The sequence below is a fragment of the Pan paniscus genome, chromosome 15, assembly GCF_029289425.2.
Source record: "Pan paniscus chromosome 15, NHGRI_mPanPan1-v2.0_pri, whole genome shotgun sequence".
In the NCBI taxonomy this organism is placed as follows: domain Eukaryota; kingdom Metazoa; phylum Chordata; class Mammalia; order Primates; family Hominidae; genus Pan; species Pan paniscus.
The window spans coordinates 59,894,798-59,921,121 of record NC_073264.2 but is presented as its reverse complement, the minus strand read 5'-3'; the positions used below and the strand labels follow the sequence as shown (position 1 = coordinate 59,921,121).

At 42.5% G+C, this 26,324-nt stretch overlaps 1 pseudogene; it reads right to left on the bottom strand.

Moving 5' to 3' along the window:
* Positions 1-1,785: 1,785 nt before the first annotated feature.
* LOC100975767 (large ribosomal subunit protein eL31-like) lies at positions 1,786-2,213 on the bottom strand (annotated as a pseudogene).
* Between the last annotated feature and the right edge of the window lie 24,111 nt (positions 2,214-26,324).

Genomic DNA, 26,324 nt, shown 5'->3' with positions numbered 1-26,324 from the left:
GAACCATTTGTGAAGGATTGGTCATGAGTGTGGTAGTGTTATGCTGGGAAGGAGTCTGAAGTTGTCTCAGGAAAGAACAATTGGTCAATAATGTCTGCCATGTGTTTAGCATAGCAGACATGTCATATATTAAAAATCCCATATAAATAATCTCCAAACTTCCTAACTTTCCATGATTCTTGGAATTCATAGTATTATTTTAGACATCATGGGAAAGAGAGAAATGTCTTTGCATAATGAAAACAAGCCATCTAGAATCCCAATATTTAACATCTGTGAGTGTGTTTGTGTATGTGTGTAACAGGAACAGTTGTTAAGCCCAGACTTTTGAGTTCACATTTTCTCTAGAGAAGTTCCAAAAATAACACATGCCTCTGGCTTGCTGGCCTCTGTCATCGTGGTACACAGCTTTGTCTGTGTGGTCAGGAGTAAAATGAATATGTCTATCACATTGCCAGAATTTCTACGTGCTGTTATGAAATAATTAGTTAAATTTTAATGAGACATGGAGGAGATCCAGGTAAGCCATGAGGAAGTTGTAAAAAAACGAGGAGAATTTCCTCTTTTTTTAACTTCCTTGTTCTTGTTATTATTTAACTTACTATACATTAATATCTAGTGGAAGCAAATCACCTAAATGTCTAATGTTAAGATATACCCATCTGATGAACTGTTACATAGCCATTAAAATTATCAAGGAAATCTTGTAGTAACAATGTGAAATATTTATGTTGTAAGGTAGAAGGAAAATGGAACATGAAAATGTTCACAGCTATTAAAATATATCCATCAGAAGGGGAAAGAAGGAATGAAAGTAGCTTCAAAATATTGTTGTTTTTGAAGAATAAGTCCATAGGTACAATGTTTCTTAATTTTTTAAGTTTGTTACAATAAATATATATCTATACAGCTTTTACAAAGGGAAATAAATTACAAAAACTTACTATGTTTGGTTTAAATGAATGTTTCCCTTGTTAGTTATAGAAGTAATTTAACAATATTAAGGCAAACTGGGAGTGTGGATTCACCTATAATCTCATTACTTGGCAACCTGACAATTTTGCTTTTAGTTTATTATCATAAATATATTTTGAAGTTTGAAATAAAAAATGAGAAAAGTGTCTGTGCCTGAACTGTTAGTTTGTAAAACTCAAAGGAAGCTAGAAATGTCTGTAATTTTAAAAGGAGTCATACATTAACTCAAAACCCATATCTACATAAGCTCAGGACTTCAAAATACGCCACCTTCTGATTGGTAATGGATCGATGCAAAGGATTCAGACTAGAGTTATTCTATAAATGATTTTATGTCTTTCAGTTTTAAGCTGACTGCAGGGAATAAAAAGCCAGCTTTTCCCATATGTGAAAAGACATCAAGATAACAATAATATAAATAACAATTATCTAGAATTTTTCCACCTACAAAGCACTTTTAGCTGACTTATTCTTAGCAACCCTTGGAGGTAGGTATAATTATGCCTTCTTTATAGATTAAGATACTGAGGCTCAGAGACATTAACTGTCTTGCCCAAGATTACACAGTTAAAACGAGATACAAATTTGAATTCCCAAGCATTTTCACTACTGCCACGTGTAGAAGCTTGAATGTTTTGATGAAAACTCTACCCTCCCTTTCAGAAAGAGAAACTCTACCCTTCGTTTCAGAAAGAGAAAGATCCTGTCATCAAGAGATCCTGGTTAAAGCTTTTAGCACAGTCATTCTCAGAGAAGCACAGAAGTTTATGAGAATCATTTGTAGGAGCTTTTACTTTTTTTTGGCAATTTTATAACTTTATTTGATGTATCTGACGATCAGGGATTAGTTCTCATCCACATTGACTGTCTGTAGATTTTTGAAAGTGGTAACAGTTACATAGGTAACCAAAGTATATAGCTTATTTGGTGAATCTTCATCCTCATTACGTTTTCTGGACAGCCTCACATGGATTCGGTATGGGACATTCCTTATTCCTTTGGCCCAGACAGCTTTGTTGAGCCTGGTGTCAATGCGCACATCTGGAGTTCCCATCTCCTTCATGGCAAATTTCCGAATCTCTTTGAGTGCCCAAGGTGCACGTTTCTTGAAGCCCACTCCATGGATGCGCTTGTGAATGTTGATGGTGTATTCTCGGGTTATCACTTCGTTGATGGCAACGGCCCTTTTTCTTCTCGCCACCCTTCTTTGCGGGAACCATTCTGCCGCGTCCAAGTTGGAAAGGCGGGGCTTTTTCAAATGTACACTACCACCACCCTGAGGTTCTCCTATACCTTCCTAAAGGCAATGTGTTCCCTATGCCCAGTGAGAATTGTGCCCCATTGTGCACTGGCATTAGGGATATGCAATGTCACTGTTTTCTGTCATTCACCTGTGCTAAGGCAGAAGATGGATTGAAAACTATATGCCATAGTTCTGTTCTTCTGTTTTGGCAGAAGAAAAACTCTAGGGAATGTAAAGCCTGCTGTGGCTAAGAGTTATAAAGGTCCTAGAGCTCTAGACAGCCTGGACATGTCAAGAAAGATTCCAAAATTGGGTAGTTTTTCTTAAAGAAAGGTCAGAATTCACTAGAGTGAGACACAGGGTGTGCGTTCTTCTCCATTTGTGCACCACCCCACATCCATTCTCTGTTCCTCCATGGCAGCCTAGGTCCTCAGGGAACTGATGCTTACAGATAGCATTCTCTAAGTTTTTTTGTGCTTGGGTTTTTTGTTTGGTTTTTGTTTGTTTGTTTGTTTGTTTGTTTGGTTTTTTGAGATGGAGTTTCACCCTTGTTGCCCAGGCTGGAGTGCAGTGGTGAGATCTCAGCTCGCTGCAATCTCCGCCTCCCAGGTTTAAGCAATTCTTTTGCCTCAGCCTCTCAAGTAGCTGGGATTACAGGTATGCACCACCATGCCTGGCTAATTTTGTATTTTTAGTAGAGACAGGGTTTCACCATGTTGGTCAGGCTGGTCTCGAACTCCTGACTTCAGGTGATCCACCCTCCTTGGCCTCCCAAAGTGCTGGGATTACAGGCGTGAGCGCCCGGCAGTATTCTCTAATTTCTTCAGGCTCAGATGCCCCGGACGGTTCAGCCAATGGAAGGCAACAGCAGGAGAGATGAGGGTATTTCTCTGCTGCTCGCTCCCTACTCAGCTTCATGGTTCACAATCTGGCAGTGGCACCATCCCTCTCTGACTGTAGCTCCTGATGCAGTTGCAGTCAGCTCCCCTTCTATAGCCCCAATTTTTAATGGGCCTTAGTAACAACACTCTTCCTTCCCCTCCACTCTTCAGTTCTAGGAAACAGTTTCTCAATGTTGCTGGTCCCTGAGTGCTTCAACATTCCTTGTTGGTCCTTTTAACCCTGCCACAGCTCTGTAAATCGTCCCTTTATGAAAATTCCTACTTATACCTAGTTATTCATATTTCTTTCAATCCTGCTCAAAACTCCCTTTAAATGCTATGCTTCTGTGATTAGTTGACATTACTGCGTGGATATCTTACTAAAGGATATGCTGATATTTTGTTAATATGTAATCTAACCTAAATAATCCCTAAGGCTCCATGTGGCTCAGTCTTAGCTGTGAGTCACAGTCAAAAGAAACATAAATCTGGCTTCGTAAACTTTGGACCATATTGTAGATCTTTTCTGTAGGTTTTTAACTAGGCCATCTAGGGGTTTTATACAGGATATCAAACAGAAAACTTCCCAGAAATTATCTTTAGGCTCCAGTACTTAGTTCTGAAATTCTGCACACAGTAAAATTGCTAAAATTTCTCCTACTGTCTCTCATTTTGGAGGGTGCCTCACCACAATTCTATTCATTTCTCCACTTGTCTGTGAGCACCTTTCCTGGCTTCCCAGCCAGGTGCGACCATCAGGACTTACCCAAGCTCTGGCCACCTGGTTGGAGAACTCACTCTGTAACCCCATGTTACCCCATCCTTTCTCAGTCCTATGAGAAGGAGGCATGTAGCCTTCTGGGAATTCCTCTGATGGCTTTTCATAAATAAATTTCATGAAAAATTTCAGATGAATAAAATTCTTCCCTTCACGTTGGTGAGAACATTTTATATACTAAAGTTATCCCTGCCTAAGGGGAAAAGTCTTGCCCTTTATACCTCAAGCCTGTAGCCTAAACAACACTGAGCCACCCAAATACAAAACATACTTACTACCCAGGAGAAAGTGAATAGTTTTCCTTAGGGAGAGGAGCCTGAAGCTGAAGACAGAGAAGAAAAATCACACCAGTAGAAAAACCCACGGATGAACGTCATCATACTCAGTGTTTATTTATTTTAGATAATAGTTTGTGCACTAAGAAAAAAATTAAGATGTTTTATTTCTCTTTCTAGAAAGAAAAAAGCAGACATAAACATTTTTTGAAGGGACTGAAAGTATCTCACTAAATAAAATATGGCAAACCTGTGACCAAATCTATGATGAAAGAGCAAAAAGAGTATCAAAATCATACAGGGTTTTCTTCTATAGGAAATCCAGACTGCGAGTCATTAAGTCCTACACATTTACCTCAAAAATTCAGTTCTGTGGCACAGAATTTGGAATAATTATACAAAATTATAGGTAGATTTTGGGCAAGAATAATCTCATCAATTTTCAATGTCACTGCCACAACACAAAGCAAAAGTAGAGAAAAACTTGAGAATTGCACATACTTTGTCTCGAGTTTTAAGTTCCCCATCTAATTTACATAAGATGCCTTAACATTCTTTGTCAAGGGCAAACTCAACAACCAAGACAGTGGAGGCACAGATGGAAACAGCAGGTCACAGGGGCCATGCATTTGGCCAGCCAGCCTGCCCTGGGAATCACTGACATAGGACCAAGAAGAAAAAAATGCGCCTTTTTTCTTGTAAGTCAACATAAAATTCTGGGACATCTTTCTTCATCTACTCACTGATATGTAGAGAATGTATCTGAGAAAAGATGGGTAATGAAGTTAGAGATCTGTATGGCTTCAATCCTGAATAATTCACAGGAAATTTACTTTATGGGCAAGCAGCTGGACCAAGAGGTGGCCTCCAGGGACTCACTGCACTAAGAATTTCCAGCAAAAAGAACAATGCACAGATGAGGCCATTAATGTCCCACATATTAAACTACTGCAAATATTTCTCAGGTAGAATAACTCTATAAAAGGGAACCCCTGCTCTTTTTTTTTTTTTTTTTTTTTTTTTTTTTGAGACGGAGTCTCGCTCTGTCGTCCAGGCTGGAGTGCAGTGGCGCAATCTCGGCTCACTGCAAGCTCCACCTCCCGGGCTCACGCCATTCTCCTGCCTCAGCCTCCCGAGTAGCTGGGACTACAGGAGCCTGCAACCACGCCCGGCTAATTATTTGCATTTTTAGTAGAGACGGGGTTTCACCATGTTAGCCAGGACGGTCTCACTCTCCTGACCGCGTGATCCGCCCGCCTCGGCCTCCCAAAATGCTGGGATTACAGGCGTGAGCCACCGCGCCCAGTCCATCCCTGCTCTTTTCAATTCTCCAAGAAGTTCAAGGAAAGCCTAATAGAGATAACGCATCAGTGGTGGACCAGGTAAAGAAAATATGGTACATATACACCATGGAATACTACTTAGCCATAAAAAAAGAACAAAATCATGTTCTTTGCAGCAACATGGATACAGCTGGAGGCCATTATCCCAAGCAAATTAATGCATGAACAGGAAACCAAATACCACATGTTTTCACTTAAAAGTGGGAGCTAAACATTGGATACTCATGGACATAAAGATGGAAACAAAGGACACTGGGGCCTAACTGAGGGTGGAGGGTGGGAGGAGGATGAGGGTTGAAAAACTACCTAGCAGGTGCTTTGCTCACTACCTGGGACAGGGATCATTCACACCCCAAACCCCAGCGACACATAATTAACCCATGTAAACCAATGTAAACATGTACCTCCTGAACCTAAAGTCAAAATTGAAAAAAAAAAAAAATGTGATGGGGACAGGAAGAATACAGAGTCGACAGTAAGAGCTCTGAACAGACTACAGGAGGGGTCTTCATTACAAATGGCATTTGCCTTCCCACTGGGAATTCCAGGAAACCACAGAGGTGGAACAAGGCTGAGGTGTCCTCTAAAGGGGCCTTTGAATGGCTCTCCAACTAGCATATCACACCTGAAGAAAGCCCAGTGGGAGGAAGAGTGGAATGAGAGGTTACAGCCTGGGCTCTGACCTCAGAAAGTCTCATGCTTACATCGTGGCTCCTTGGTTTCAGTTGTCTTGTCTGAAAAATGGGGTCGTTGTGAGGATTAAACGAAATAACTCATATAAGGTACTTAGCACGGTGTCTGGCATATAATAAGCACTCAACAAAATGGTGGCATTGGCATCTTAACCCACACATTCACTCACTTACACCTTTTCTCTCTCCCCTTTTTATATTTATAAGCTGCTCTCCAGAAACCCTCCTTGGCTCATAGAGTTTTTTGCTAAAAGAATCCTGCCCTTTCCTCTCTGGAGCTAGTTTACTATTGATGTTGGCTACACAAGCAATGATTTGACACCACCCCCTTCTCCACTAAACCATCTCCCCCCGCCTCACATGACAAGCCAAAGTCAGACACAGCTGGAAAACTAGGTAAAAAACAAAAAAATGTAAAAATCCATGAAGTCAGCTGTTTTCAATTATAAATATAATACAATAATCTACCCATTACCTCTTTTGTAGGGAGCAATGATCTGAAGGAGAAAATTGCATGTGAAAATATTACAAAATGCAACAATAAGAATGAACTGTTATGCTCCACTTTTAAGAAAAAAAAAAGAGTTGGGGGAACATATACCCCAACCATCCGAATTGTGGTACAACCAAACATATATTAGCTGGAATGGAATTCTGAGATGCCGATGAAAGGCTTGTTTAGAAAGCTGAGCACCAATCTGCAAATCGGGACCAGCTGGAAGATTCAATTTAAAACAGATCTGGCCATGGAAAGGGAAAATCTTAAGCTGCCTCAAAACTGGCTCCATCAGCCTGGCCGTGGACTTGCAGAAAACACAGGATGGACTTTTCTGTTTCAGTCTTTTTTACTTTTTCTTACTGGGTTCTTTGTCAGAGGCTAGGTATTAGAGCTCAGCACACTATATGGAGCCTCTGGTCCTAGTTATTTCACCTTTTTACTTAGTTAAGCACAAACTCTAAGTGGTATCACTTGGGTAGGAGCTCACCTTTGGCATCAGACTAATGTGGCTATGCTGTGTGACCTTGGGTGGCTTATTTCACTTTTCTGGTCTAGATTTTCTCGTCTCTTAGCATAGGGTTGTTGTTAAGATTAAATGATTTAATGCACATAAAATAGCTCTTAGCACCTAGAAAGCACTCGATAAATGTTAGCTGTTATTATTTCAATTCCTTGCTCTTATTGGTCTCATGATTTCAAAGTTTTTGTTTTTGTTTTAAGTTATTAGAGAATAGAAAACAAATACAATGTTTGAAAGCCGGCCTCATCCCAAACTTCAAGCCCTTGAATCTGAACACTGGGGCCCCACACTTAAAGACCACAAGTTTCTAATGAATGACAGGCCAAATGCCTCCACAAAACCAGTATTTGCACTACAAAGGCCATGGTTCTTAGGGAATGAAAAGTTTCCTCCCTGTGTTCTCGAGAGTCCTGGCCAAGATTGTTTCAGAGAATTCTCCTTGCCCTCTGAACTTCAGGATGTTTTTAGACATTGCTCTGTTCTAAAGCTTAAGGATGTGTTTTTCTTCATACTCTAATGCAAAGGATAAAAATGTAGTTATAGCCAAGTTACAATTAGAAGCGACCAGTAGAAATTCAAGGATGTTCTCACAGCCAAATTGCTTCATTTTCACTTCTTGTTTTCTGATGAAAAATTATCAGTGCTCTTGGGATTTATGGAAGCAGTCAGCAAAATGTGTTATAAACACCTTCTTCAAAGACACCCCCAAGAGACTGCAAAATTTCTCTCTCTGATAATCCTCTGTATGCCAGTTCTGAACAATCTTGGAGCTGCTCTGACACAAATGATTTCCCATCCTCCCAGAAGCCCAGATGGTGAGCTAGGATGGAGATGTGCCTAGAATGTTTCACATGGAGCCTGTGTCAATTATTTTCAGGCTCTGTATAAATGCAGCTACTGTATGATAAGCTTATACAAGGCCCTGGGGTGGTGGGAAGGACACAAAATGACCAAAACATGACCCTCATCTTCAAGAAACTTACACTCCAATCAATGTGAAAGAAATAATCCTCTCTTCCTATACAACCATTTTAAAAAATCACTAAACATGCAAGGTTTGCCTTACGCTCGTTCTCCCACAAGCATCCTCATTTCCTCTGAATCTTATTTTCTGCTTATGAACTCTTCTTCCCTTGGCCTCCATCTCTTGCTCTTTGGTCTTTACTGTCTACATTGTATTGAAAATACAGATTTTTACTCCTCTCCGGTTCAGGCTTTACCAAGGTTCCAGAAGTGTCAGTGTTGTGGAGGGTGGGGGGTGGAAGGGGGGTGCGGTATTTGCATAAGGGGCAGAATTGTTTGTTGAGGAATAGATAAACCACTGAGCTCCCTTCCAGAAAGTTCTTTACTATTCATAAGACTAAAGTCTCCAGTCTCAAGCATGAGCCATGCCAGGAAAGAAGGAGGATAAGCAGATCAGTTCAGACTTCCCCACCGACCTACGTATCTACCCAAGCCTCTGAATTCTCAAGGCGGTCTAGGAGATTTTAGAGCAATCAGTATAGCTTCACAGTATCTGGGTATTTGAGAAAAGCTAATGAGGATATTCCCAGGTGCCTCCCAACTCTGTTAGGAGCCCTTCTTGAGGCTTTGTCTACCCATGTGCCTTGGGAAAGATGCAAGTGGGCTGAGATAAGAACAGGAAGAAAGAGAGGAGAGAAGTAGGAAAGACTCTGCAGCCAGCTCAGGGGCCTCCAGATCTCCAAAGAGACCCCAGCAGAGAGGAGATGCACAGAGACAGTGGGAAGGGAAGAGATGCCACACCCACAACTATCTCAGAGCCTGGAGCTCAGCCATGACCTCCCTTTGCCAAGTAGAGGGATGCTCTAATCACCAAATCCTGCCAACCACTTTATCCAGCCTACATTGCCCAATATTATGCTCAAATGAACCAACCCTATCTCCTGTGCTGTGCATGGCCCTGACTGGTGATGCTTTCCTGACAAAACATCTGTTTTTACGCTCATAGGAATTCATGAGGATCTTTGTGGATTCACTGAGAATCCATAAAGATCCGGAAACCATGCTCCAAACCAGGGATCCTCTAGATAAGGAGGCTATTGTAATGGTCCAGATAAGAAAAGATGTTGTCTTGGACTAGGATAGTGGTGGGAGATACGCACAGTCGAAGGATGAACATCAGGACATGCAATTGGATTGCAAGTGAGGAATAAAGGAAAGGAAGGCACTGAGTATTGGCTCTCAGGGTTCTGCAATTTGGCAAATGGGTGGGAGGCATGGCCATTGACTAATGTGAAGAATGAGAAAGGAAGAGGTAAGACATTAAAACTGCGAAACCTATTAGGCATGAAAGTGGTCATGTCGAGTTGATAGTTGGATAAGTAGGTACAGATCTCAGGATCTTTTCCCAAATCTATCTTCCAAATTACTACTCAAAAACTTGAAAATGGAGGAATGTCAGGGGCTGAGGATAATGCTCCCTGAGAATAAGAACTATAACGAAACATCAGCATGTCCACAGTGAAGCATCTGGGACCTTTAACTGCTCTTTAATTCATTTTTTATTCATTATTTTAATAAATATGCACTATATGTCAGTACTCTACTAGTTACCAGGGGGAAGGTATTATATAAAAGAGACATAGCACCTGCTGTCACGGAACTTAGATCTAGTGGAATAAAACAGGATTAAATGGGTTTTTTAAAAAGGTAAAATAAAACAGAAGGTCTAGGTCTGAAGTCAGACAGACCTAGAATCAAACCCTGATTCAGCCACTCATTAGCTGTGAAACTTTGACAATTTCCTTAACCTTTCTGTGCCTTTGTTTCTTCATCAGTAAACTGGGGGTAATAAGTTCTACTTTGCAGCTGTGAGAATTAAATGTCATCACTGCAGTGGTATATAGTATTTAGCATAGTGGTTAGTGCTTAGTAAGCACATGATGGATGTTAGCTAGTACTGCAGATGCTATGGAAATCATGGGAGGGCTCTTGCTAGAAAGAGCATTTGTAAGGACCTCAAGCAGGAAAGAGCTGGGCAAGCCTAGGAATGCAGCTATGGTAGAAAGTTTAGGCTGTGCATTAAGTACAATGGAAAACCATTGATGAGATTGGTATAGGTGCTGCACTGTCCCCTGCATGCCCTTCCTGTCGGCACTCCTCATCCTTACCCACGCTCGCATGTTAAGCCTCCCCCTACTAGTGCTCGATACATACAGGGATAGGCCTTTCTCCCAGACAATTCCTTTCCAATCTGTGAAAACTCTGCACTTACAGGAGTGATGACAGGATGTGAAGGAGGTGAAAACAGGAGCTGGAAACATCTGCTTTGTTAAATGGACTATTGTCTTCTCATAATTCCCTTTCAACATTGACTGCTCAGGAGGTGAATTTGCAGTGAATAATAAGTGTGGGAAGAAAGAATTCAAGAGCATCTTTGCTCTGGGGCAGCCCTTTTCCTCTGGCCTCTGTAAATCTTGTTATCCTAGTTCCGAAACTTGGCCAAGAGCTGAGCTGCCACGCCCTACAAGGCAGAGAGGTCCAGGCTCCTGGAGCTAAAGGCAGCACTTCTGGGTTGTCTTCTTTTCCCACTGCCTGGGACATGGCCATTTCGAGATCATCCTTCACTCCCTCTCTTCCTTTTCCCATTGCTCCTCTGACGTCAGCAGAGGCTCTGGCAGTGGCCTCTATCTCAGCCCTCAACCAAGTCAAGTCACAGAAGTCACGGTAATTCTAAAGAGAGCTCTCTGTGGAGGATTAGCCGTGGGGGATGGAAGGCAGGGTCTGGCTTATGTGAGTCAAGCTGCAGCGATTGATATAGCAGTGCTGGTCTCCACTCTGCAGCCAGCTTGGCCCCATTTCTAACTCTTGGAAGAGGGATGGGTTTCAGAAAAGAACGTTTGCGTAGCAAAAACACAAGAAACATCTGACATGGTAAGAAAATGTATAATTCCAAGCCATACAAGAAATCATGTGTACAAAAGTTTAGCTGCCTGGGGCACACAGTAAGAAAAACATTGAAGGACAATTGGAAAAATATGGATGGCGCTTTTCATTATTTTGGATTTTTAACCCCCAGACAATAACGGAAGGCTTGCTTCTGTGATTTCAATTTTACATTACTGCCTATTGGATGCTGTGTGTCAAGACGTTGTAAATGAGAAAGAAAATTTTTGTGAGATCATCATTGTTTAATGGAAAACTCCAGTTAATTTGGGAGAAAAATATGTGTTAAACCTCAGAATGACAGAAGAATCATTTTCAAGTGATGGATCCCTGACGCTCAGTTCATAGAACAGGGATATCATGCTGCTTTAAACATAAAATCTCATTTGGGACAAACATTTTCAAAAGGCTTTCAAATGAAAAGAAGAGTTTTTTGGTCATTCCTAAGTCTGTTACTAAACAAATGCAAGAGTGGACCTCTACTGCAACAATATAAATAAATATTCACTTTATTTATTCTTCAAATTTCCTGGAAATGATAGGATCTACACACACTGAGGAAACAAATTAATGGGACAATGTGATGACAGAAGTCTTGGCATTCAGACTCTGTGTATGGGGAGGAAGGAATGTTGCAGGCACCACCAAAGAGCTCCTGTTACTTGAGGAACCAAAGTCTTCACTGCGCTGGGAAAAGACAATGACTGGATGCTAGGGGAAGCATGAGGATGGTGGTAAGACATCCCTTCAGCCACTGGGGAATAAGGACTATCCCACAATCACACCCTCTCTGGGCTCATACCATCTGTGTACAGATGGGATCGAAGGTTGGGGCACATGCCCATGGCAGGAGTGTGATATCCAGTGGCACAGGGGATTGTTTTTGGATGACATGAGAATTATATTTCTGTCCCATTCACTTTGGACAAATTTCAGAGATTTCAAGGGGTGTGCTCTCTGGCATAATGTAGACAACTTCCAGTAGTGTGATATATCTTCCCATTTATCTTCCATTTAGAGTCCACAGGCAGTCAGTTACTCACTCACTCTGCCATCGCCTAACAAAACCGCAACGTCTCCCCTCCTCTACATGTCGACCCAAGTAACTGCACACGGCTGGGGAAACAGGCACAACCTCAGGGACAGGTCTCTTCACAAGTTCTCAAGTGAGATGTTGGCTATGCATCATGCTCCATTTCCATTGTTGATTTATTCTGCCACTTTTCTAAACAACTATTTCATTCCTTTTCACCTCTTTTCACATCTCCAGCACTCCCCATCCTCATTCTTAGCCTCTGACTTTGTTTCTCAGTTCATCAAGATAATAGAAGCAATCAAAAGAGGACTTGCACCCACTCCCACCACTTGGTGAAACTCCTTATCTGTGTCTGTGCCCACGGACTGCCTTCTCTCTTGCTGCAATAAGCTACCCACGTCCTGGAAAATGCCAAACCTTCCACTTACGCACAGAATCCTGCTCCCTCTCCTCTACTCAAAGGACATAGCTTCTACAGTTATATCATCTTCCTCCTACTTCATCCATTATTTCTGCTCTACCTGATCATTTCCACTACCATACAAACACTCAGTTGTATCCCACATATTTTCCTTTAAAAGCTTCCATTGACCCCACATTCCCTTCTAGCTATATCTCTCGCTTCCTTTTTACAACAAAACTACCACAAAGACTTGCACGTGTTTGTTATTTCTACTCCCTTCAATTATTTCTTGAACTCACTCCAATTTGGCTTTCAATCCCACACACCACCTAGATTGCTTATGACGAGGTCTCCAATGAATTTCTATTGCCAAAACCAATGCTCATTTCTAAGGCTTCATCTAACCAAACTTATCAGAAACATTTGACCTAATTGACCCTTTTTTTTCTTAAAACACTTTCTTATTTCCAAGAAGACCACAGTGGACACTCTTTCAGTCTCTTCTGGCCTCTCAATATTGGAGAGCTTCAGACCTCATCCTTGGAACTCATATCTTCTCTATCTACACTCACTCTCTAGGTGATTGCATTTAGTAATCTGGCTTGAAATATTATCTGTATGCTGAACACTCCCAAATTTATATCTGCAATCCCAACATCTTAATGCAGTTCATATTTTCAACCACTTACTCAACACCTTATATGTCAAAATAGAACTCTTATTTTTCCACTCAAATCTGATCTTCCTTCATTTGTCCCCGTGTCACTAAATGGCTTTTCCATTTAACCAGTTGCTAAAGCCAAAATCCTTGGAGTCGTCCTCACTTTCTCTCACATTCGCATTTAACCCATCACCAAATTCCATTAACTTTCTTCTAAATAGGTTCAGAATTTGACCACTTCTTAGCACATCCCCCATTAGCATCCTATTACGAGCTATCATCCTCCTTCCCCTTGACAACTGCACTGGCCTCCTAACTGGTCTCCCTTCTATACTTGCCCCACTCCCTACAGTCTATGCACACAGCAGAGTGACGTTGTTCAATTATAATTCGGAGTGCAGTGGCTCCTAATCCCAGCACTTTAGGAGGCCAAGGGGGTCAGATCACTTGAGGTCAGGGGTCCAAGACCAGTCTGGCCAACATGGTGAAACCCTGTCTCTACCAAAATACAAAAATTAGCCAGGCACGGTGGCATGCACGTGTAATTCCAGTTACTCGGGAGGTTAAGGCAGGAGACTCGCTTGAATCCGGGAGGCAGAAGCTACAGTGAGCTGAGATCGCACCACTGTACTCCAGCCTGGGTGACAGAGCAAGACTCTGTCTCAAAAAAATAAAAAAAGTCAGAGCATGTCATTTATCTGCTCAGAGCCTTTTGGTGCTTCCTGTCTCAGAGTAAAATCCAAAGTCCTTCCCTGGCCTGCAATGTTCTTTCTTCAAATATCCTCCTGGCTCATTCCCTCACCTCCTTGAGACCACTACCTAAATATCACTTTATCTATATCAAAGAGCACCCACCCCCACCATTGCACTGTATCCCTTTTCTTGCTTTACTCTCTGTTGTAGCACATATCAGCATCGAATTTGTACTGATTTGTTCATAGAACATCTCTTTCCTCTCACTAGCTTACAAACACCATGAGCAGGGACTTGATCTGTTTTTTTAATAGCTATACCCATGGTACATAAAACAGTACTCAGCACATCGTAAGCACTCAACTTAAGTGTTTGTTGACTAAACAAAAAAAGAATGAGGCCATTGGTATGAAATATTAAGAACTCCCCTCCCCCAAGATGAAAAAGACAAATAAGAACACCCATTGTGCTATCGTGGGTGGATGTTCTATCAATGGCATCTTCAATGGTCAGGTCACTATGTAAAATGTGAAGAAAGACATCAGTTTGCAAGACACCAGCACCGCTCTCCCAAACTTCCCCTGCCTTGAACCCAAAGGAATCATTTAAAGAAGGCTGAGGTTTCTGCAGTTCTTTGTGAAGACAGCCGCCTGAAAAAGACTATTTTGTGACTATTTTGGAGAACCGATATTACCTCCAGCTGGCAGCCTGGAAAGCAATTGTTACATTATAGTGATAAGTGGTGTGTGTGTTTATACAGACCGATAAACAATTCCATAATAATGCCCTAAAGGACCACAATTTGAGGTACTCCACAAAGTCCATTAACCGGCTCAGTCATTGTGAGTCTCTCTAGAGGTAGCTCAGATTCCGCAGGGCGACTAGGGGTCAAAGGTTCCTTGGCTTCCGGGGCCAGAGTCTTAACCCAAAAGGCTACTTCTGCCTCCTTCTGGGAGAGATGAACCAGGAGGCAAATTCAATATACCTTTAAAAAGCTATAAACCAACCAAACCACATCCTAGGATTAAATCAACAAAACAACAGAAATAGGGAGGGGGACACGGCTGCCTTACAAACTCTATGGCGTAAAGCTGAACCTAACTAGCACACTGGGGCCTTATGGCACTGGATCTACTTGGCAAAGGAAGTCTGCAGACAAAGCTGGAACAGGCCCATTTAATCCTAAGTGACCTCAGTTAGAAAAGAAAAGGGATGCACTAACATTACATTCATGGTCTCAGGATCTAGCAATGACTATTAAACATGCTTAGCATACACTCATTTTCACATAGCATGCTTATCAGACTACAAATCAAAACGAAAGCCTTTTTTAGTTTAGAGACATACACCTCCCTCCTCCAAGAATGTCAAATGTATTTATATGCAACGTTCAGTTATATGAGGAACTTTTCTATTCTGGTAAGATCAAACAAATAGCTATTTTCTGAACACAGATGTGGTCAGTTAATGCTCTACTAATAATCCATTTCTGAGTTCTCTAAAAATTTTTCATATATATATATTTGTTTTTTTGAGATGGAGTCTCACTCTGTCGCCGCCCAGACTGGAGTGCAGTGGCATGATCTCGGCTCACTGCAAGCTCCGCCTCCCGGGTTCACACCATTCTCCTGCCTCAGCCTCCCAAGTAGCTGGGACTACAGGTGTCTGCCACCACGCCCGGCTAATTTTTTTTTTATTTTTAGTAGAGATGGGGTTTCACCGTGTTAGCCAGGATGGTCTCGATCTCCTGACCTTGTGATCTGCCCACCTTGGCCTGCCAAAGTGCTGGGATTACAGGCGTGAGCCACCACGCTGGGCCTTTCCTCTATATTTTTAAAGACCACCATATATATGCAGCAAACACTAAACACTATATTTAATGCAATTGCTTCAGACAGGCTCCCTTCCTGGATTCATTCCTTCAATCCATATCTGCTGAGGGTAGTACATGCAGTGGTGTGCTACCCAGTTCCCCTTCAGAACCGAGGCACTCACTCCTGAGCTGTCCAAAGGGCTTTGCGTGCTGCAGGCTCAAAGCTGAATTCTTTTCCCAGAATTGCTCTCGTGCCACGTAAGATTATGGCCCTCCCCTGGAGCATCCCACATCTAATGACTGGTAGGTGCTGGACCATAAAGGCCTGACACCTCGCCTCAATGAGGAACAAGTCCAAAGGACAGTCCCTCCCACCTCCAGAGCTCCTCATGGATCTGCAGAGGCTCCTGGGGTGACTGTACTTCAGCTCCACTTGTCCCTCCGTGTAGTTCTAACCTCACTTCCTCCCGGGTACTGTTCCCAAACACTTCTCAATGTCTGGTTCCCAGGGAACCCTACCTAACAGATGGAGTAACTATGATTTTCTAGGCGCTGGCTAACTTCTAGAATACAAAATGAATAAAACAAGGTCCCGCCTCATGTAACTTGCAGGCCAAAACACCAGAACAACACATGCTGTAGAAAAACCGAAGAAGCAAGGAACAGCATTTGACTTAGATGCCTCCCCAGGAGCAGTGAGGCTTGGACTCTTTCTGGAGGGATGAGTCCAAATGATGGGAAAGGTGGAGAGTAGACCAAGTGTTCCGACAGATGCAGCAGCATTTGTCAAGCCAAGAAGGTAGGAAAGAGCCTGGCTTGTTTCAAGTTACAGTAAATCTGTGACTAAAGCCCAGAGTGAGGTAAGGGGGAGATAGAAAGTGTCGGGATTGAAGTTGGGAAAACAGGATGGAGGTATGTTACTAAGGAACAATATACAACCTAAAAGTGTGGATACTGCTGTCAGACTTCCTAGGTTTGAATACTGATTTCACAATTTACCAGTTATGTGACCGTAGGTGAATTAAACCTCTCTGAGGCTCAGTTTCCTCATTTAAACACGAGTCTAAAGCTACAACCTACCTCATAGATATTGCTGCGGAAATTAAATGAGACAATATTTAAAAAGTGGTTAGGACAGAACTGGGCTTGGAGTGGAATCCAAAAATGTCGTTGGCTACTATGAGCTTTCTCTTATCGGTGAGGGGGATTATAAAACAATCATAAACAGACTTGTGCTTTTAGAAGATCACTCGGATGAGGTGATGAGGTATTTCTCCTTTCAGAAGAAAGGGCAAAGCTGCAGCGATAAATTTACATAGATATGAGACTTGAAGCCAAAAGACTGGGATTTGAGCAGAGGCAGTGCATACAGAGGTAGAAAAGGTTCTATTTAAGAGGCAGCCCACATAACAGCAAGAAAGGAGAGAAATCAGGATGGACTAGGGAAGCCGAGGAGCCCTGCAAGTAGGATTAAAGTCCTATTATGACTATTTCAGAATAGAAAGAAATCTCCAAGAGCTAAGTCAATGGTATTCCAAGTGCTGCCGCAAAACGTGCTATGCCAGCAATCCTAAAAGTTGATATGCTTGCTGGCTTCATTCATTCAAAGACTACATCCCCAAGATTCTATTTTTATCAAACTCTATTCCTGAAAACACATCCTTCACTCACTTCCTAAAATATACTCCCCCCAGAAAAGTGTTATAACAGAAATTCCCATACTAGCCTAGTAATAATTGACAGTGATCATAATAATTTCAAAAAATATATATTTAACTCAGCCTCAGGAACACTTAACGTAAGTATCCATAGTCTCCAACCTACTGCTATAAAATGAAAATTAAAGCCTGAAGCCAAGTCAGAAATATTATATGTTATTATTATATTATTTAAGACAAAAGAAAACATATATAAGCAATTATCAAAGTTAAAGCTTTATTAAAGCCCTAAGGAGATACCACTATACATCCACCCAGAATAGCTAAAACTAAAAAGACTGACTACACCAAATGTTGATAAAGATATGGAACAACCAGAACTCCCATACATTTGTTGATGAAATGTAAAATGTTCAGATCATTTTGCAACAAAAAGTCTAACAAAAAAAGTCTGTGTAGACTTAATTTTATAATACTCTGTAAGTTAGCAATTCCAAATCCAGACATTTATACAAAAGAAATGAAAACATATGTCTGCAACATGACTTGAACAAGAATATTCATAGCAACTTTTTTTTATAAGAGCCAACAACTGGAAACAGTACAGGTCCAGAAATGGAAGAATGGATGAATGCACCGTGGAATGTCTGTACAGTGGAATACTATTCAGAAGGAACAAACTACTGATACACAAAACTTCAGGGATGAACCTCAAAAGCATCAGGCTGAGGGAAAGAGACCTTACCCAAAGAGAGCACAATGTGTGATCCTATTTATATGAAACTCTAGGACAGGCAAACCTAACCTATGAGGAAAATAATCTCTACTTCTGAGGAAGTAGAGATGGATATTCACTAGGCAGGGACGTGAGGGAACTTTCTGGGTGATGCCAATGTTTTATTTCTTGATAGGGGTTTGGGTTACACAGATGTATGCATTTGTAAACTCGGGGAACATGTCAAAAATATTTGCATTTTTTTATGTTAGTTTTATATCAAAAGAAAAAACTACAAACAAATATTGAACTCTAATTACTGGTATACCTGATGAGGTAATTAGGGGAAGCATACATATGTCTACAATTACTTTGAAATGTGTCAAAAATAAGATGACTTGATGGACAGATATGTGACAAAGCAAGTATAGTATTATGTTAATGGTAGAATCTAGATGAGTTTACAAGGTTCACTGTAAAAATCGTTCCGCTTCAACGTGTGTTTTGAAATTGTCATGATAAAATGTTGGAAAAGTTATTTTCAAAGAGATTGATTCAAGTCAAAGGAAGAAGGAGAGCTCAAACTCACAGCCATCATAAGCCTATTTCTCTTGGTGGGTCAGATGCTGATTTGAAAGGAAGGCCCTGGAGGGAGGTGCTGAAGGAGGGGAGGTTGTGAATATGTCAGTGCAAAGTACAAGGTTTCCCTTTCTTGTTCAATCAGATATTCAATGGACCAGATAAAATTCAATTGCTAAATACTCTGTACTAGACTTGATGACTTCCCCATCAGCTTCAAAACTTAGACCTAGCAGACAGTCTACACGCATCTAAAATAAATAAACTAGCCAGCAGGTCAGCGGGACTTTCCGGTGGTGAGCAGCAAGTGGCCTACACACGCAGAGCAGAGGGGCAAGGGAGTCTCCCTCCTTCGTGTAGTACAGACAGGCAATGCCACTGTGAAAATAAACAAATGGATCTGCGGGGCTGCTGGGCCTGCTTGGCTAGTGCCTGGCTTAAGACCCCTTGCCCTCTGACCCCATGGTGTTTGTGGAGCCTGTGTTGCTGTCTAGCAACAGGGTCTATTTTTCTATCCCATGGTGCGAGTGGATGCAGCTGTCTGTGGCTGATTTATAGGAGGAAGTCAGCAGTAGGAGACCCAGGAGGCTCTCACAGCCCAATTGCTGCCTTTCCACTTCCCAGTTCACGGCAGCCATGGGAACTCCGGGCAGGGGTGGAAGCGGGAAGATCAGTAAATCAAGTGATGCTTGGTGCTATGTCCTCCTGGAGAGATGCCCCTCAAATGTGCCCCAGAAGCTGCAGAGCTGGTCATTTTCTTTGCAGCTAATCAGAATTTAGGTCCTCTTAGCTGAGCATATCTTCCGTCCTTCTCAGTGCCCAGCTCTAGAGACATCATTTCTAAGCTTTTTCAAGGGAGAGGGTAGGTCTGGGGCTTGGGATTAAAGTGGAAAATTTTTCTTCAGTCTGTGAAAGTATCAATCTTTTAGGTTACTGTACTTTATTGGGATCAGCCTTGGCTTTAAATACACACCTGAATAATACATACAAAGTGCCTGTGTCTTCTCAAGACACAGGTGACCACCTGTGACCACCTTTCTAGGTGGTGACCAGCTAGAAAGCACTTTCCCATCTGTCATTTAATGCAATGCTTGCCAGAGCCTGTAGAATGGGTAGGGGCATCTCCAGTTTACTGATGAGGAAACTGGCGCACAGCAGGTCAAGTAATCTTCCTAGAGATTCACAGAACGCAGAAGAACTTTCTGCCTCTGACTCCAAGTCTTCAGTGCTGAGACAGAAATTACCTACCCCTCACTCTGGGAAACAAGTACCACTTTTCACCTTCCCTATTTTGTATCCATGTTAGAAGCCAGTAAGGTAAATCCTCATTATCACAAGCTCAGAGAGGTTTATCTCTAGGTCAGAGCTTAGAGAAACAGAAACCCTAAACCCTAACAGCAATGATGTGGCAGGCTTCCGAGAAATACTTGTGACATCAAGGTTCTATTCCCTTAGTCCATATAGCACATTTGCTCTCTCAGAAGTATCTCAGTTCACCAGCATCTTTAGAAAACCACACACACACACAAACACACACACACTCCAGGATAAGTCTAGATGTGGTGAAGTATCACCCATCTAGTATGTCTTCCACGCATCGAATCTTTGCTCCACAACTTACACAAAATTGTGGTCTCCTCACGTTCCAATATACACCCCAGAAATACGCAAAAGAGACCCCCAACTTCCCAGAACACACCACTACCAAACCCCAGCATGAACTGTCATCCTGCATGAGCTAGGCAGCCTGTCTCAAACAGTAAGCTGGCCACAACTGAAAGAGATAGAAAGAACATCATTTTTGTATTATACCTCCATTTTTTCAGCAATGTTCCGATCACTGATTGAAAATAAAGATGCTGATAACATTCCAGGGCATCACTAGGTGTGAAAGTAGCCCAAATTGTGAGCTGTAATTTATCTCCCAATTTTGCCCCCCACCCAAGACCCTCAATTCCTTGTTAATCCCAACTACCCCATTACCATCCCTCAAATCCCAAAACAAATCCAACGTCAGCTCTGTCTAGTTCATGATCCTCAGGGGCTAAGTAGTTCTCTGGAGCTTCCTTGAATACCAAATAAGGAAACTACATATGTCTTAATCTTTAATCTTTTTTTTTTTTTTTTTTTTTTTTTTTGAGACAGAGTCTTGCACCATTGCCCAGGCTGGAGTGCAGTGGCGCAATCTCGGCTCATTGCAAGCTCGCCCTCCTGGGTTCACACCATTCTCCTGCCTCAGCCTCCCAAATAGCTGGGACTACAGGCACCTGCCACCATGCCCAGCTAATTTTTTGTACTTTTAATACAGATGGGGTTTCACCGTGTTGGCCAGGATGGTCTCAATCTCCTAACCTCGTGATCTGCCCGCCTCAGCCTCCCAAAGTGCTGGGATTACAGGCATGAGCAACCGCACCCGGCCTAATCTTTTATATATAATTCATAACCTACATATACCATTTAATTCTTATCACCATCCTGCAAAGCAGATATTACGATCATTTTACAGACAAGGAAACCAAGGCCAGAGAAGTGAAAGAAGTAATATATCCATTAGCTGGTGGTATCAAGATTCAAACCCAGGGCTGTCTCTCTTCCAGATAAATGCAGTAGCCACAGTGCAACACTGCCAGGCCCAGTGCTTATCACTGCCCTGCTTTACTTTTCTAGGGATTTCCTTTTCCCACTGCTACATCTGACTGTTCAGTGGCGCTGATGTGGTTTGGCTGTGTCCCCACCCAAATCTCACCTTGAATTCCCACATGTTGTGGCAGGAACCCAGTGAAAGGTAATTGAATCATGGGGGCAGGTCTTTCCTGTGCTGTTCTTGTGATAGTGAATGAGTCTCACGCAATCTGAAGGTATTGTAAGAGGGAGTTTTCCTGCACAAGCTCTTTCATTCCCTGCTGCTATCCATGTAGGGCGTGATTTGCTCCTCCTTGCCTTCTGCCATGATTGTGAGGCTTCCCCAGCCACGTGGAACTGTAAGTCCAGTTAAACTTCTTTCTTTTGTAAATGGCCCAGTCTTGGGTATGTCTTTATCAGCAGCATGAAAATGGACTAATACAGGTGCATACAGGAGGAACTAAAAGGACAGGCAATCGACAAGCCTGTCTCTGCAATGAGAGGAAGCCAGACTAGGGGATGGGAGAAGGAGTAATCTGTGAGTTAGCACAGATTTCTAGTGTGGTGGCCTGGGACATGGTATTCCAACTCTTCACAAACACCCAAAGTGGTAAATCCCCACCTACCAACATGAATGCTCTCTGGGAGCCCATGCTCTTCATTTGGCCCACAGACATATTTTCTTGGGTTTTTGCACTAAATTCCAACATTTAAAAATGAGATTTCACATTAAAATTTTCATTTCTGGCTTCTCTTGCAAAATCAGCACATTTTGGCAAACAGGGCTCACATTCCCAGATGGCCACATCCAACTGAAATGACAGCAGTGGCTGTCATCCAGAGCCCACATTCTCTGGTTTGTCAATGTCACTACCATTCCCTTGTGCATCCCAGACACTCAGCCTGTTTCATTCCTTTCCTGTCCCAGGATCTTCTGAATTGGCGGCCTCTACATATGCTTCTGCTAAGGAGCATGTATTCATTCAACAAGCATTTTAAACCCCCAGCAAGGCACAAGCTACAAGGGTTACAAGAGACACAAGAAGAGATGAGGTGGCTCCTGCTTCCCAAAGAGTGTGGTCCAGGGAAAGGAATAGGTGAGTAAATATGCCTACTAGAATATCAACTCCACTGGAGCAAGGACTGTGCCTGTTTTGTTCACAGTTGTTTCCAGCAACTAGAAAGTACCTGGCATATAGTTGCCTACTATATGTTGTTGGAAGAAAGAGAGAGGGAGGGAAAGAAGGAAGGAGGAAATGAGGGAGGAAGGAGACAAAGAGGCAGTTTTGGTTTTTTTTAGGACATTAGGCCAGAGATGAGAGGGAATTTGGCATGCAGGACAGCCAATAAGGCTACAGACAGGAAATGATACCAAGTGCTCTAAGAATATAGAAACATTATTATTTCTATGTGAGGTGACCAAGGAAGACTTTTCAGAAGAGGAGGGGTTTGCTGGGTGTTTCAACACGTTCCTAACCTATACATACTTTGCCTTCTTTAGTAATCTGGATTGACTTGTTGCAGTTGCTTCAACCCAGAAGAGAAGTTCCAGGTCTTAAATCCCATGCACTTTGCAGACATGCTGCCCGCTTCAGAATAGATCCTGGCCAGAGGGAGCTCAGAATCAGACATCAGGCTGTGGTTCTGGGGAAGAGGCCCATGGGTCACAGTAGTAGCCAGGCCATGAGCTACCACAGTGGCAGCCTGTGCGAAGAAGTCTACCCTGGTACCACGGCATGGGAGAGAGGCTGCCTGCCTTTATTTCAAAGTGGGGCTGTGTAGAAGCTGCCAACTTAGTATAGCAAAATATACAGATCCCAGAATTCTGATCTGCCCTGTGGGCATCTGTCCTGCCTCACTCTGAGCCATTCAATGACTGACACGGTCCTCTAGCCTTCCCCTCCTTCCAGCCTAGCCCAGCTGCAGTTTTCTCTCCCAGGGCCTCACTCTCTCTTCCCAAGGTAGGAGAATATCAGTCTGTTAAATCTCTAAGATCCTGACTCAACCCCAACAACACACTGGGCTCTCCTGAGGCCTCCTGGTAAGAAGACACTACTTATCTCCATTAACCTCTGACCCAGCTAAGATGAAACAGCCACATCTGAGAGCCTGAGTGCCCTCTTCCCTGAACTAAAGCTAAATAAAGTATGGGGGTGGGGTGCAGGGACAGAGAGCAGCCCCAGACTTGCAACCCCCGCCCCTCCAGGGAATGGCTGCCTCCTCCCTTCTGGCCTCATCCCTGAGCCTGTTAATAGATGACTCCTAGGGAACCCCTCCAGGTGGCCTGTGGGTTAAGAACTACATCTGGAGGAAGCACTGCCCCCTAGGATGATGGAAGGGCCATAAACCCTCAAAGACTGTCTGTTTGATTTATGTGATAATAATGGGAATGTTAATCTCCAAAGGCAAAGCCATTCACCCCAAATTCCAACCTCCTGGGTCCCCACACCTGACTTAACGAGAACAGACCCCCTTACCCACGGTTCCCACGGACTGGGCATTTTACGTTCAGTGTCTCTTTTTCTCCTCACCACAAGTCAGGAGCTGCATGCTGTTATGATGCCCATGTTACAGGTGGGGAAACAGAAGCTCAGAGAGCTCTCGTGACCTGCCCAAACTAACAGCTAACAGTTAATGATCTGTTCACTCACATCAGTGGCCCAGCTGAGAGTGTAACTACATTTGTCTAACTCCAAAGCCTGTGCTTTTACCCTGTTCCACACTCTCCCAGCAATCACCCTAGAGCTTCCTACTTGGAAAAAAAAAAATCTAGTTCAACCAGAGGCTACAAATGATGCTGCTCTTGAGTTCGTTCATTCAAATAGCCTTTAATTCAAATATTCAGTTACAGGGCAGCAGAATAGTTAAATGCCATCTTATCTGCCCTCTGAGAACTATAAATCACCCAAATTAATATTAGGTGCCTACTATGTGCCAGGTCATATTAGTCAATGCGATACCAACTATAAATACTACAGGGCATCATTAAATATTAGATAGGTGAGAGCATATTTGTGTCTGTTTCTAGATTGTATGCATTTTAATCCCCACAAGCAATAATTCTCTTTAAAGATGACAAGTAGCAATAATGTGAATTAAAATTAATTTAAATAAAAAGAAACTAAGAGTTTTGGGGTTTTTTTTAATGGTCTTCTGGTCAGTGCAATTAGCCAATGGACTCAAAATGAAAGCAAGCACTGGCTTCCAGGTGGCAGGCCAGAAATACGAGACCATAAAAGAGGCCTTTGTAAAAGAGGGTAATTTAGATAAACATGGGGAGGGGTCCCTGAAGAGTCCCTCAGGAGTAGACTGTCTAATTTGTTTTGTATTCCTAATGCCTGCTGCGTATATATGCTGAGGGAATGAGTAAACGAATCAATGGATGATTTACAGGCTTTTCCATGCAAGAAGCACCTCCTGAAATACACCACAGTTAGAGGCATGAGCTAAGAACAGGGTGGGGGTTGTGGGGAATGGGGAGGTTGTACCAACCGCACAGCATATAAAATGCTTAAATGCATTTATAAAAGGAAAAAATAACCAGCCTGGGCAACATGGCAAAACCTCGCCTCTACAAACAATTAAAAAATTAGCCAGGCTTGGTGCCATGTGCCTATGGTCCCAGCTACTCGGGAGGTAAGGTGGGAGGATCGCTTGAGCCCAGGAGGTGAACACTGCAGTGAGCCTTGATCACACCAGTGCACCCTAGCCTGGGCAACAGAGTGAGACCCTGTCTCAAAAAAAATAATTAATTAATTAATAATCTTTGAGTACTTTCTTTGCAGCTGCCTAGGTACACTGATATATGTCATACTCTCATTTAATATAGTGAGCCCATGAAATCTGTTTTATTGTGCCCATTTTACAGATGAGGAAATTGGGGCTCATAGAGTTTAACGGACTTACCCAAAGTTGTAGAGCAAGAAAGTAGTAAAGCCACAATGTGGACACCAATGTCTGGCTCCTTAGCGCACTCCCTTTCCTCCACGGCATGCTGAAGGAGCCCATTTCCTTCTGAGAAGGATGCTACCGTGTTTCTCCAAGTCTGGGCTAGAAAGATCCATGACAAATAACTTTGCAAAGAAATAGAACAATAACCTCTCAAAAGGAAAGTGAAGATACTGTCTACACTGGAAGTTCCTGACCTTCTTGTTCTGAACATTTCAAGCCAACTGGGCACATGTAGTCTGCCTTTCAATACACAATATATGGAAAAGCAGAGACTGGGGCCCAGTTAACTTCCTCACTCTCAGATTCTTGCCTAGGAAACCAGCAAGTGAATCTCCCTTATTGTTCAACTCATTGGCACCTCCACTAGAGACTTCAGAGAAGAAATAAGCGTATTCGGTTGGTGCAAAAGTAATTGCAGTTTTTGCCATTAAAAGTAATTGCAAAAACCACAATTACTTTTACACCAACCGGATAAAAATAAATTCAAAGCAAGCATTATTGCTGTATGTAACCAATTATAGGGATTTGGGGGTGGAAGTTGTTTTGTTTTGTTTTTTAAAGAGATAGGGATTATTTGGAGGGTATGAATGCGAAAAAAAGTTGAAAGTACATTGTTTTAAAAAATGATTGCAATTTTCTTTCAATATACTACCTTAAACTTCTTGTTCTACCTAATCTAAATCAGCTATAAAATCAGGCAAGTTTGAGCTGTCAGTCTTGTGTATAAAACCAATGAAAATATTTTATTGTGTGCACTTTATTGCCTGATGGCTGATTCACTGACTGCACAATTTGTTTGGAAAAACCTCCAGGTCCAAAGGCCAGTGGAGGTTTAATTTGGCCTATAATTGAGCTTTGCAGATAACTAAATTCTTCTGGGGTAGGGTGAGATGAAGGGGGTGGTGGGAGGTGCTGGGGGGTGGGGTTCCCTAAAAATCCTGTCATGTGCATTATCTTTTCCCAACCCAGTGTGCTTTCTGAACCATTTCCTACACTTACCAGATAGAGCAAGGGGTTGGTCTGAGTAAGGAAACACAGGCCTCATGACTCCTCACTGAGAGGCAGGTCCTCCACCTTCTGT